This window comes from Cyrtonyx montezumae, unplaced genomic scaffold (genome assembly GCF_038088225.1).
Source record: "Cyrtonyx montezumae isolate F1298 unplaced genomic scaffold, pur_monq_1.0 scaffold_0, whole genome shotgun sequence".
NCBI lineage: Eukaryota > Metazoa > Chordata > Aves > Galliformes > Odontophoridae > Cyrtonyx > Cyrtonyx montezumae.
The window spans coordinates 27,904,968-27,919,064 of record NW_027071824.1 but is presented as its reverse complement, the minus strand read 5'-3'; the positions used below and the strand labels follow the sequence as shown (position 1 = coordinate 27,919,064).

At 36.3% G+C, this 14,097-nt stretch overlaps 1 protein-coding gene across 16 annotated transcripts in view; it reads left to right on the top strand.

Moving 5' to 3' along the window:
* The window catches only part of AFDN (afadin, adherens junction formation factor), a 109,229-nt gene that overhangs the window by 69,650 nt on the left and 25,482 nt on the right, over positions 1 to 14,097 (top strand). The gene's annotated exons all lie outside the window — the stretch shown is intronic.

The following is a 14,097-nucleotide window of genomic DNA, read 5'->3' as shown; positions in this document are numbered from 1 at the left end:
TTGCTTAAGTGTTAGCAAAAAATACTTTTTAAATCAACCACTGTTGGAAAATATTAATGGGAAAATCTACTTTACATGAGTTTGTCATGTTTGTCATACTTATCGTATTGATTATAATTTATTCTGGCTGGGGAATGTTTCTGTAAATCACACAGACGTAATGATACAAGAGAAAACGTTGTATGGATGTAGTTGTGGTGTTTACAGCTCTACTACAGGTTTACTCAGTGTTTTTCAGAACCAAAAACAAGTAGAGGTATTAAAAGGAATGAATAAGTAAGTTTGTCAATCGCTTCTGCTTAAAATTAGGAGAAGTATCTGGGAAAGAAAACCAATAAATTGAATAAATCATGTGTGCTAGCTTTTATGTTATATATATAAATCCATTCATCTATATATATACGTGAAAGTTCATCTACTTTTGCACAGTATGCAACTGTATGTATGACATGAGTTTTGTTTCTTTGCAGTAGTGATCATAGTAGTGTCTGCTGCTCCTGTTCTTGGTAATATCTGGAATGTACATACAACTCTAGCCACCAGGTGGAGGACTCCACCAGTTGGCTGATTTTTCTTTATTAACTGGTCACACAGCAAGCATAACTAAAGTTTTGGATTTATGAATTATGTAACTATGATATCCAACAGCCCTTGTTGTAATTATGTGATGTAGAACAGACAGAGAAAGTTTTTCTTAACATCTTTGCAATCTAGTACAAGAAACTTTTCAGAATGATCGGTTCCTCCTTGTCATAGAGTGTATGGGTTGAATTCATAGCTGGTTATTGCTTTTAAGTTATTTCATGTACTTATTCACTTCTACGCAGCATTTTCTTTTTTATTGTCAATTCTGCTCATTTCAGTCTGTTCTTGAAACTGTTTTCTATGGTATCAGCTTTTAAATACTTTTTCTGACATCTGTAGAGGACTACTGCATGCTGTAGGTATGTTCTGCACACTATCCGTTAATGAGAAAGCTGCTCAGGACCTGACAAACGTAACTCAATTGTTCGCTCCTGTTTTTGTGGAGTGGATTAATAATTTGAGAACAAGGTACCAGATATTAAGACACATCAACTTACATCCTGGCTTGGATCTGCATTTCTGTTGATTGTTTCAAAACATGCTGTGGAAATTATTTTTTTCACTTGAAACATGGTTTCTGATACAGAGAGAAGCAGGATGTTAAAAGTGTGGAAATTTTTCTGTTTTTACTGGAGCTGTCTGTCTTATCCTGTATGTTTTTTCAACAACTGACACTTCCATTAGCAGAACGTAATGGTGCGACTGGTCAGTGTGTAAGCTGTTTTGAAATGGAGGTGGTGGATTTCTTTTTTGCTTGCTTGCTTGTTTGTTTTTAAATAACTTGTAAAAACAATTTCACGTTAACTCCATGTCCTGATGAGTGATGAAAGCAGTTCTTCCCATCTTCACCATGTACAGCTGCAGAAACATCTGGTGGTTCCAGCAGTGACTGCTTGTAATCTAGCTGCAGTATGCGTGCCCTACTGTTGGGAGTTTGTTTTTAGAAAGGCTATCTTTAATCTCAATCTGAAATAAGCAGAAGGCAGTTCTTTAGTGTATGTAGAATAGAAGTTTTCATTTAATTTTAAGACACAGGGACATTGGGTAGAAAAATGGTTTTGCACTTGTTGAAATAAGTTGCACTGGAAATTGTTTATTTTCGAGAGAGCATACAGTACTTAGAACAAATATTCTATTACTTATTATTATATAATAAATAAATATGGCAGGCTAGGGAAGAATAAACAGGCATCAATTCTTTTCAAGCTGACCAGGGTAGGATAGATTAGAGAATTAAGTTAATGATGCTGAGAAGATGGTAATAATGGGCTAGTATTTTTTTCTTCCTATCATTACCTTATTGACATTTACTAATAAATATTCTGACACATCTCAGGTGATGTGTCTCTTACCAGCCAACAAAATGAAAATTTTCATTTTCTCCTTTGCTGAGGCAAGAAGTCTGAAGCACTACTTGTTCAGATGTTATGAACTTTTAAAAGAGTGCATTACACGAAATGGGAAGGAAAGGCAAGCACGAGAATAGAGTTAGGTTTTTGTAATAGTAAAAGGTTGGCTGTCCAGGTGTTCACATGAAGAAATGAAAACTCGTAGTCAGTTACAGAAATACTCAGTTACTGCTGTCATGCACAGGATCCCAGTTTGACTGGAGACATTTCCCGAGTGCTTCAGGACGGCTGTAATGAAAGAGAATGCAGTGACTGGTCAATAGGTGGCACTGCCCCAAAAGAGAGAAGTGCAACTTTGAAACTTGCTTAAGAAAACAGTTGTTTTTCTCCCGGGATGTGACAAAACAGTTGCTGTCAGTAGCACGCTGTGAGAAAGCTTTGTGTGTCAGTGCTGACCTGCCTGTCGTGTCAAGTCATAATGGACTCTCAGTACATGTCTCTGGCTTTGTGTAGAGCTGGTTAAAGTGTGGGTGGCTGCTATTATGGAAATGGATGAAAAATTCTCAGGCGTCTGTAAAGAAAAATTATTTCTACCAGCTGTAGTCCCTGTGTGGTAATCTACTCATCTTTGAGGAAACATCTGATTCATGATTTGATTTGATATTTTGGGGGGGGTTACATTAATTTGCAGAGGTTAGTAACTCCATACCAATTGAGAGATTTTAAAAGAGGAATTTGCATACTGTACATTATATAGCCTTCTCACACTAAACATTTTTAATTTCCAAGTGTCGGTCGCTCCTTTTCTGCAGCAGTCTGAGAGTGTTCTGAACTTTGTTTTTTATCCTCTTTCTGCCCAGTGACAGGTAGAAAAGTGAAGTGCTTTACTTCTCCTTCATGGCTACCTGTATTTTATATAATGAGAAGTTTCACAGGCCTGCCAGAAATGCCAGAAAGAGCATGACTGCTGCGCATCAGATTGTTCACTGTGCTGTAAGGGTATTTTCTGAGGCAGGACAGCCCCAGCAACCACACAGCAAGCATATATGCTGCATGCATATGTACCAGATAAGACAAGTCTAGTTATGAAACAACTGTTAAGTGCCAGAGCACTGTAAACAGCGTTGTGTGTGGTTGCGTTTTTGTTTAAGTTAGAAAAATACCTTACAGCATTTCTTAAACCAAATGCTTTATACACCATTTTTTGGTGTGTCTGTTAAATTGTGTAACCTCGTGTGTTAAGAGACCTGAAATGTTACCTTCTTTTTCTGCCCTTTGGTAGGTGTTGCATGTTTTCTTATAGCAATACTCCTATAGGATTATTAGCAGCTTTCGTAATGAGTATATGGAAATCTAGTCGGTAGGAGTGGTCGGGCACGGGGAAAAGTATTGCTTTTTGAGGTTGTGTGCAGAATTTGGTTGCTGTAACCCTGAAAGATATTTTGATGTTAAAAGCTGCCTGACTCCCGACCACACTGCGGTTAACCTTTTATGAAATCCAGATGATTTGGAAGCAGAGTGTGCATGCAGTTTACTTTAAAAATATATCGCTTTTTGGAGGCTTTTGCATGTGACTTCTTAGCCATCTGTGGGCCAGCACATTACTTCCTGTTTAATTTGGAGATTTTTTTTTTGTCTTTTCTACAAAAGGGCTGCCTTTTTGTTTTTCTAGCAGTTTTCAAAGTTTAATAAAGCTTCTAAAGCAAATGAAAGTCAGGACAGCATAACTGATTACGTAAGAGTCTGAATATTGTATTGGTTATAGCTGGTGTTGATAAATGCTGTACTGTGTCATAGCATCCAGCACAGAGTTATCTTGATGGGTATCTTGGAAAATCCAGCAGACTAGAGCGGTGTTTGCTGTAGAGGGCTGAAAGAGAAGTGGAGAATTGTTTTTCTTTTCTTTAAAGGATCTGTAGTCCCCGAGATCAAAATGTGGTTTTCTGTTGTTGGAAGAACAGAATCCGTGGTAAGTCTGTTCAGGTTTCTGTTGGGACTGTCTTTCTCTTAAGTTTTAAATGCTGTACTTGTACTTCTTCCTGCTCTCCTGCTTGTTTAAACCTGCCAGTAGTTACTTGCTCGTGTAGCAACAGTGTAATATAGCATGCTGTTAAATACAGTTAGATGTTAATACCTAACTTTCCAAAAGCTAGAAGAAAAAGACTTAACTAATTTTTAGCTTGTTCTTGATATACACTTTCTGAATTTGTGGAAGTGACTATTAATATTTAAAGTTACAGGTGTGCTAACTACTCTTTTACTGTGGAAGAGCATGAATAGCATGACCTGTGATATGTTTACTTGTCATATTAGTTGGCTTTAATCCAGATTCCTCTAAAAGCCTGTTTTCCACTTAAAAGTTTTGAGGAAAAAAAAAAAAAAAAATTGACATCCTTAACAGTATATGTGAGATTTGAATGCCTTGTAGACCCTTTGGAGAAGACAAGAATGCGCAAAAGCATTCACAGAGTAGAGGCATGTAAATTCTGTTCAGACTGCTACTATACAAGAGAGAGGATTCCAGTGTTCTGCAAGTGATACAGCAGATTTCAGTGATCAATCTTCTCATGCTGGTTATTTTCATTGATGGTTTTTAAAAATATACAGCACATTACTACTTCTTACTCTCTCATAATTCATTAGTACAGTAGAAGAAGTTACCTTAGAATATGTGTATGCGCCTTAAGGTATGTATGCATGTGAATGTCCCTAATGGGATACAGATCAGAGTATATTTTTCAGGTATTTTTAAAAGATAGTCAGGTAAGACATTTTAATAGCGCTCACTGAAATAGGGTAAGAGAGAGCTTGTTAATTGAAGCATTTTGAATACTGAATGGAACAGCTCATCAATAAATAAATGGGAAAGGAGTTTACTTTTTTTTTTTTTCAAATCATTTGTGTGGCCTCTTGATTGTAAATAATTTGTATTTTTAACAGTCTTATTTGTTCTTCAGAGTTAATGAAGACACTGTAAGGTGACTTATAGTGTTATTCATCATATTAGATTTAATGATCTGAAGCCTTAATTTTAAGGAGGGTTTCAGACTGCCAGGAATATCAGTTTCCATTTGAAATTGTCCTGAAAGTTTGTTCTACATAGACTTAAGAAGTGATAAATGAGGAGAAACAGAAGTTTAAAATCTTTCTTTTTTTTCCACAATTTTTTTTAGTAATGTATAATACAGATAACATAATGTGCAAGCTCAGTGAAGAGAATCAATTTTGTAAGCACAGACAGTTGACTTTTTTTTCCAGCTGTTTGTTAGCGCTTTACTTGTGCTCCAGATCCTAAGACAGAGTTTCAATATTTCCTTGTAACAGCCTTCTCATGTCTGTGCATTCTAAATACTTCAGGAAAATCTGAAACATATTCCAACACGAATTAATTGAAATGCTTGAGTAGGAAGTTTTAGACTAATTTTTTTTTTTAATATTAGATACTAATTCGCACCAGCAGTCTGAATGAATGATGTTGCCTTAGCAGACTTTTTAAGAGGATCTTAAAGTAAGGATGTATTACTTAACTGGCATTCCCACCGCAGATTTCTTTGTCCCATGGGAATAAGATAGTATATTAGCTGCCAATTTAGTCTTTGTAATGAATGAATAAGCAGCTAGGTATTAGTAAGCTGCATCTTTCTTCTTAGTTCATAACTACCAGAGGCATTTTTGGTTATATTTTGATATATTGTAGGAGTCCCATAAAATGTTGCTAATGTGTTTTCATGTGCTGTGTAAAAACTAAAGCTTTTGCCAGCACTGTGTGATTTTTCTTCTCACTAGCTGAGGACACAGCTCTGCTCGAGTACTTCTGTATACTTACATGTATTTATATTGATATTGCAAATGGATCACCTAGATATTTACACTTCAGGTCTTCTAGAACAAGGTGTTTGTGTGTATCAGTGCTTTTATTGTTTTGTTGTTGTTTTCTTCTGTTCTTAATTATAATGATGTGCCAAATTCTCCTTGTGCTAATACCTTCTATGTGTAGATACTTGATAGCAAGACGTGAAAGCTGCAGCTTACATAGCCTCTACACAGCATTGCTCTACCAGACCTCATTCAGTTTTGACTTTCTAATAACTTAGAAAATGTATTTTAAATACATGTTATTACAGCATTTACTTTTATATTTTATAATCCTTCAATGAACGGAACTCTAAGAAGCTGAGTTCTGTGCTGAGTTTTTTCCCATGTGAACAGTACTATAATTTGGGGTAGAAATTTAGATCATTAAGGCATATCTACTGATACTTAATTAAGTTGCATCCACATGAAAATGCAGTACAAATATATGTGAAAGACTATACTGTATTTTTCCTGTTGTAAATACTCCTGAGCTGTAGAGCTAAGAGCTATCAATTGGAAAAAGTGCACATATGATTGTGTGTGTGTGTGTATGTAAATGTATATATCTTATTTCTTTCCTTTCCAAAAAATAGATCATTCATTATGTGCTGCCCTAATTTTATCCACAGACCTAATTAATTAAGCTGAGGCATTTGTTCAGAGTTGGTTCAACTAGGAAAAGTGTCATGGAATGTACAATACAACTTCTCAGTTGGCAGAGAAGTCTAAATAACCCTTAGTGTGTCACTGTTCAGTGTATTTACAGCAAGCATGCTGTAAAAATTTAACCCTCCTTTTGGGCAGTAAAGCTCAAGCAAAATAAAAATGCCTTCATGAGTTTGTAGAATACCATATGAATTTAAAGTTACAGTAATTTTCAAAGAAAAAAAGGTTAAGATTGTCTATTTTATAAGACTTTAATAGGCTGTTAGGAATGCAGCATATGAAGCGTTTTCTGTTTACCTACTGCTTACTGTTTCATTTAGAGCTAAGAAAAAAGGATGGTTAGGAGAAACCACCGTGTTCAGTCTCAGAATGTGACTTTAAGCCAATTGCTTTTGCTAATTCACTTAGTTGCTTTGGTTTTTGTCAAGATACCTTTTGGAAGCCCTCAATTTCCAGAGAAATCATGTGCTAGAAATTCCCTATCTGCTGTGCTGGACAGAAGTATATACAGCTATTTGTGCCTGTGTGCCTTTATCTGTTTGCCTTATTAGGGATTCTGAATGCTGTAGTTTGATTTAAAGAAAAAAAAAACAGTTTACATCTATGCAAGACTACAATCATATATATTCTGTTACTGCCATCTCAGGAAGTCCATTACAAGGCATCTGTGGTTCTTTGTTATTTTGTCTGCTGGAAGAAGAGAGCTTTAAGAAGATAAGATTGACCTGAGTCAAACTTCATTGTAAATGTTCTTTCATTTTAACCAGAAAAAAAAAAAAGAGAGCATTTGACTGGAAATCCTTATTCCTGTAAAGAAAGCGACAAAGCTCTTCAGTCCTTTCTCTTTAATCCTTTTGAGACTATTTCTGAACAAAGCACGTAGGTATGTCGGATGTAAAGTTTCTAGGTTATGTTGGATGCCTTAGAGTTTAGTATATATGGCTTGCAATCTAGCTTTTTTCTGAATTGTAAGTCATGTCTTTTGTCCATTTTCCTTCCTTATGCTTCTTAAAGCTGAAACAGGCTTGTTCTTCAACGTTAAATACTTGATGTTTCTTTGCCTGCTAATAATGCTGATTGTCCCTGTCTGAATCTCTGCTGCCTGTTTTGTTTAATTATAGACATTTTCCCTGCTTGTGACTGTACTTTGTCAAGCACTGAAAATGTTTGGTATTTTCCCTCCACCACAGAGGAGAATTTAAGAGGAGAAAAGAGAAATCTACGTATGTGGAGCATGGGTCAATTCTAAGATTCTTTCTAAGCCGGAGTACTGGCAGCAGCTGTGTACACAACTAGCAGACCAGCTTTACATAGAGCAAGCTGCTTCACCTCATTTCTAAACAGCACTCTGGAATATTTTATTTAATGATGACAGATATCCAAAGTTTCTAAATAGTTTTGCTGGTTTTTTTCCAATCTTTATGTCCAAAGAAGCTTGCCAATGCTGCAGGCGAGCCGGTAGCTACAGAGCTTGGACTGACACAAGTAGTTCAGTGAATCATAGGCATGCAGCAGATAAATATGCTTGTTCTCATCCAGATGCAAATTTCAAAATGCATACAGCTTTAGGGAAAATGAGTGCTTGGGGTGGGGAGGCGTTCAGAAACTTTGTTTTTTGCCTCCTAGAGAGTACATTTGTTAATTCGCTGCATAGTTTAGTAAATTGATATTCTTTATAATGCTTCTAAGCTTGGATTATTTCATTGCTTCTGGATTAATTACTTGCCAGGGAGGTTAGACTGAGCCTTGATTCTGTTGCATAAACTTAAATGCAAGTTTACATAGAAGATCCTCGTAAGTTTTTCTAAACATCCTTAAGAGTTTAGAATCAGAAAAATGATCCCTGATAAAAATCAGTACAATCTGCTCTGGGCAGAGGCAGATGAAGGATTTTGGGGCTGATAGCAGGCCTGATAGCTATACTATTGTCATAGGGCAGATCTTTATGGTTTTCTCTACAGATACACATTATCTACATTATTAAATAATTAAATTTAATGGTCAGAGGACTGGAGCACCTCTGCTATGGAGCTCCTCTGGTGCTGTTCAGCCTAGTGAAGAGAAGCTCCAGGGAGAACCTAGCAGCCTTCCAGTACCTGAAGGGGGCATATAGGAAAGCTGGAGAGGGACTTCTTATAAGGGCAGGTAGCAACAGGACAAGATGAAATGGCTTTAAACTGGAAGAGAATATACTTAGACTACATATTAAGAAGAAATTCTTTACTGTGGGGGCGATGAAACACTGGAATGGGTTGCCCAGAGAAGCTGTGGGTGCCCCCTCCCTGGAAGCATAAAAAGCTAGGCTAGATGGGGCTTTGAGCAACCTGGTCTAGAGGGAGATGTTCCTGCCTACAGCAGGGGAGTGGAACTATATGATCTTAAAGGTCCCTTTTAACCCAAACCATTATATGATTCTATGAAGTAAAATCTTTGCATATTTATGCAAAGTTCAACCAGGTCTCAGGAAGTATTTTAAAAAAAGAAAAAAAATGTTTCTGGGAACAGAAAGAAATCTGGAGTGTTTTTGTGTAGTCTTTTGTCTTTTGTGTAGTATTTGAAGCCACTTGCTTTGAATATTCTTTTAAAAATTGTCAAACTTTGTGTTATTTTTTTTAATGGATTCAGCCAAACTGTAATTGGACAGTAAAGATTCCTCCGCTTCATGATTCCTGTTCATATTATAAACTTTGTGAAGCTTGCAACCATTTAAATATTCATGTATTTAAAACAAATCAGTATTGAAAGGTCATTAGGAAGACTTCATTGCAATTCTTGTAAAGAAAAATATATTCTAATACACATAACGTTAAAAGAAAAAAAAACACAACACCTGTTATTGAAATGTATTTTTGTCTTTAATCAAATGTGACTGCCAGTTTTTATGGGAAACTGTTCATAATTTGGAATGATAAACAAGGCACGTGAAGCTAAGCAGGTTTTGGCAAATGGTCGTTTAGAACATGTAATGACAAGGCCTTACCGTCAACTGTTAGAAGAATTACCGGTTTGGTTAGGCATAGTACCTGCAGGTATGCTTTACAGATGCATAATTTTTCCTTAGTTATCTAATACTACATTTTTCCTGTCCTAACAACTGGAGAAGTATTTCTGTCATAGTTTTCATGTTTTAATTCCAATTGCGGGTATTAAAATAACTGAGTTACCTACCAATCTACAGCATGAACATTCCTAGCCTAGTATAATGTGCAGCTAATTATGGTGGTCCATCAAAGCTTCCTTGTGAAGCGCTATGATGATGGAAGCAGCTTAACTGTTACAGGGTTATCACCTATCAGCAGACAGACCTTCATTTGTACTCTGTTCCCCTTAGCCTGGGGTACCAGTGGGACAGTGTAGTGACTATGGGCCCTAGGTAGCTGCCTGGCATGGGTGCTTGCCTTTGGGCCTAGCTGCATGTTGACAGTCACTTGGAAGGAGCTGTATGTTGTTTCCACAATCCCCATTGCAGCTGCTTATCCTGGCAAGCACAATGTAGGAGGAGGTGGGGGTGGAAAATCTTGTCTGCTTTTAATGTTTCCATGGTGACTGAATAACCAGTTTGGGGACTGGGTATGGTGTTGCCATTAAGAAGGCCCTATCTGATCTTACTGTTCTTTCAGCTCCTACTTCACATGCTAGTTGCACTGTTTGGCATGTTCCAGTTGTATGGCTAATCTATGTGAGCCACATCTTCCTGTGACTGCTACTTACAAGGAGGTCTTATAAAGCACTAGCGTAGTATAGCAATGCTAGCAGTGAAATGTATTCTCCTTAAACATTTTCATTTACGTGGAACTGCAACAGATACAAAGAGCACAATGGCATTGCTTGATAGAGCACATTGTCAGCTAGGTTGCCCAGAGAGAGGTGGTAGAAGCCTCATCTCTGGAAATGTTCGAGGTTAGGCTGGACAGGGCTCTGAGTAACCTGACCTAGCTGTAGATGTTCCTGTTCACTGTAGGGGTTTTGGCCTAGATGACTTCTTGGAAGGAGTCCCTTCCAACTCAAACAAGGCAATGATTGTAGGATGATGTGATGAAGTAAAATAACTTGTTTGTTATTTATGCTTTCTTAAAGGCTGGGGTTAGATTGGTTGCGTTATTCAGCACAGTCCTTGGGCTTCTTTAATATGATTTAAACAAAAAAGTAGTCAAGCACAGAATCATACCATATTTAAAAGGGACAAATGCCCATTAGGATAATGTGTGAAATCTTTGCGCACCTTTTTCTTTCATAGATCTGAGTTAGATGAAATTTGTGCTTTTCTTTTGGTGTGCGAAAGGCATGATTAGTTTTCTCAGTGTCAACTTGGTTTTCTTTCCATCCTCCTGTTCTTGGTGACTTTTTATGTTGTTTGTTTGTTTGTTTGCAGTGTGCGTGGTTTGAAGAATGATAATCTCCTAAATAAATCTATTTGGCATGTTTGATGTTGCTTTCTTCACCTTCCAGGTTCATTCTTAATGAATTGGATACATTTTCTTCCTCCTGTAATCTGTACAGTGATTTTTAAGTATATTGTATTAATATTTTAGAGATATAAGGCGTCAGAAGTGCTTTTTAACTAATGAGAACTGCTACAGTTGCAAGAGTTCTCTGTTCTTGTCTAATCTTTAAGACTCTTCAGGGGATAGTCCTTCACTCAAATAATTTATTTCTTCATTTATTTAGTAAATTCTTCACTAAATTCCTTTATATCTAGTGATGCATCCTGGAACACTAGCTTACATTTTCCAGTTGTTCTACTGCTTATTTAGGAGACATTTATAGGTGACAGTTTACAGCTTTTAGTTATGTATTGATTTTCCAAATGTAAGTATTTAGCAAGGGTTCACTTCCATACTTTTTGTGGTGACTTAATTAGTGGACTTCATTATGTTTTGTATCCTAGAGAAGAAAAAATGCAAAGACATACAAACTAAAGCTTTGAAAATACTGTTTGCCATTGCTGTTATGATACAGATGGTCATCTTCTGATACCAGCTTGAAAAATACAGAAAATCATTTGTTTATGCTTTGTTGAATTTGAGTGATCAAGGAATAGTATTCTCTGGTAAATTATTTTAAGGGGCTTCATGATTGCGTTGATTTAATGGTTGAAAAACATTCTGAAATGGCTTTTGATATCTTCTTCATTTCAAAATAAGAATCTGTGCAGTGCATGCTAATTTGCTAGATGTAAGCCTGCCCTTATTAAGTCAGCTTAACTTTTGAGATTCTAGCTTAGTAAATTCTATTTGTCGTAGTTTAATGAGTTTAAACATTACAGAAATTTTCTAGGGATTACTTTTTTTCTGCATTAACAGACAAAAGCCAACCATGTAAGTATACATGTGTCATATGTGTATCAACATACATATTACATTTATATGTAATTAAGCAAAAATAGATATTTCCCAAGTCAGATTTTTATATTGACTATTGTTTCCTGGCCCCAGTGAGCAGAAAATCTCTGAATTCCTAGGACCCAGGCACTGGAGTGTCTGAACTTATTATTTGCTGAGATAGCTGAAGTTGCAGCTGGTTAACTGCTCTGATTATATGTTCAGAAGTTCTGTTTGTATTGTAAATGTGTTTTGGTCACTTTGTTTGTTTTTCTGTTTCCTTGTGATGGAGAAAAAACATCCTTTGAAATGAATGAAATGATGGCTACTAGTAGTTTTTCTCTCACACTAGTAAACAAAATAGTCTGTAGGTACTGGCTCATCATGTTCTTTTCTGATCAAATTTAGTGTTGAATTACAGTATTTATGTATTTTAGAGTGTTCAGGAATTAAATTATAGTATTTATGTTCTCTTCGTATGTCAGTTTGTATGTAGGATCTACCCAGTGATTTAAGAATGTCCGTTGTCAAGTCCCATTAATTAAACCTCGTTAGTAATGCTTAGTAATTCAAAGTTATCATTTAATTTTAAATAAAGAGCTAGATTTGCATAAACTATGCAACTTGTGACCACTACTGATGTGAACTCCCAACAGTCTGTCATCCAAATGGGTGCTGAACATAAGACATTGTTTTATTTCTTTGCTCTTATCTTGCTCTGTATCTTCAGGTTGTAATTTCTAACTCCATATTGTAGAACATTTCTAAACATGCTTTTGTTCTTTGATAAGAGCTCTTTGAAACTGGGCAGCTACAGCAAGTTAATCTCTTCTAGAAGCTTGCTTGTCTTTTTCTTCTGTCCTGCTATATAGATGCAAACTTGAATAGATATTAAGGAAGTAGAACCTCTGGTGACTTCCAATTGCAAAATTTATTGATAGCATTTCATACCTTGGCTTCTTTCTTAGTTTATTGATTTGTACTCCTTGTATTCTTGCCCTGTTTCTTGGAGGAGTGTGCATTATTTATTTACTTCTTACATTTTAATCTGATTACTTAAATATTTTCCCATACATTCTCTTCTTCGTTTATATTTAGGATAAAGACCTCAGTTACCATTCTGAGTAACCTTCTGTATGCAGAAGTATCCTATGTTTGCCTATATTTCCCAAGCAGCATTAGAAGTACTATTAAAATGCTTTCTGAATGCAAGAGGATGTTCCTTATTGTCACAGAATTCCCACAGCAATACTCTCAGTAAATTCAAGCGCATGCCAAACTTGGAAGGGCAGTATGTTAACATCCTTCAACTCATGCTGCTTTAAAGCATTGCACTGCTTCTTAAGATAATGCAAGATGGTTAAAAAAATAAACAAAACAAAAACAGAATACAAAAAGCACCTATATACAGGTGGTAAGTCCCTTGCAAATGCATGACTTCTGGGGGCTGGACCTAGTTGTTTTCTGTTTCTCACTTGAGTTGGCTGTGGACACCTGGCTTAATGATGTGTCAGCCCCAGCATGGAAAAGATTATCTTCAGGAGTCTGCTGAGGTTTTTGTCCAGAGCTAATGAAGCTTCCTGGAATAAATAAAATGGGGACATTTTTATCCGATTGGGTGATCGCATCAGTGAAGGTGTATTGATTATTCTTTTAACATTATATATTTTCTTCCATTCTAGACACTATTCTTCTCCATCACTTTCTAAAATTAGGATAGTTTGTTTTGGTTTTGTTTCTTTTTGTTGTTGTTGAGGAGGGGAATCTGTGTGCTGTGGCTAAGTTGGGGAGTGACTTTTGTATGCACTTGCCACGTGGGCTTTGAAAGCTTAAAATTAGGATGAATTTCAAACATTTGTAATATGTTTTTTCTTCAGATTAGTTTGCTTTTCTCTGTGGGAATCTGTGCATATGTACATGCATGTGTGTCATGGGATTATTTGTGGGTGTACCCCCCACTGTTTTGTAAATTTATTTTCACTACAATCTTGTTCTTCTGCAGCCGCTGCTCAGAGCTGCTTCCCAGAGCAGTCAGATGTTGGTTTTTTCCAACACTCTGTGTCAGTGCACATCTAACGTCATTGTGATGAATTTAACATAAAATGCTTACGAATACTGAAACATGTAAATAGTGTTACTCTACTGACCGTATTTTTTTCTTATCACTTTATGCATTTTTTTTTATTTTTTAACTCTATTGTGAAAACGCACTGTGGATTTTCTCATTTTGAAGCTTAAGTTTAATTTGCTTGAGGTATCCGAATTTACAAATATTGTGTTATTTCCTTTCCTCTGTCCTCAGTTTCCCTGTTCTTCTCATT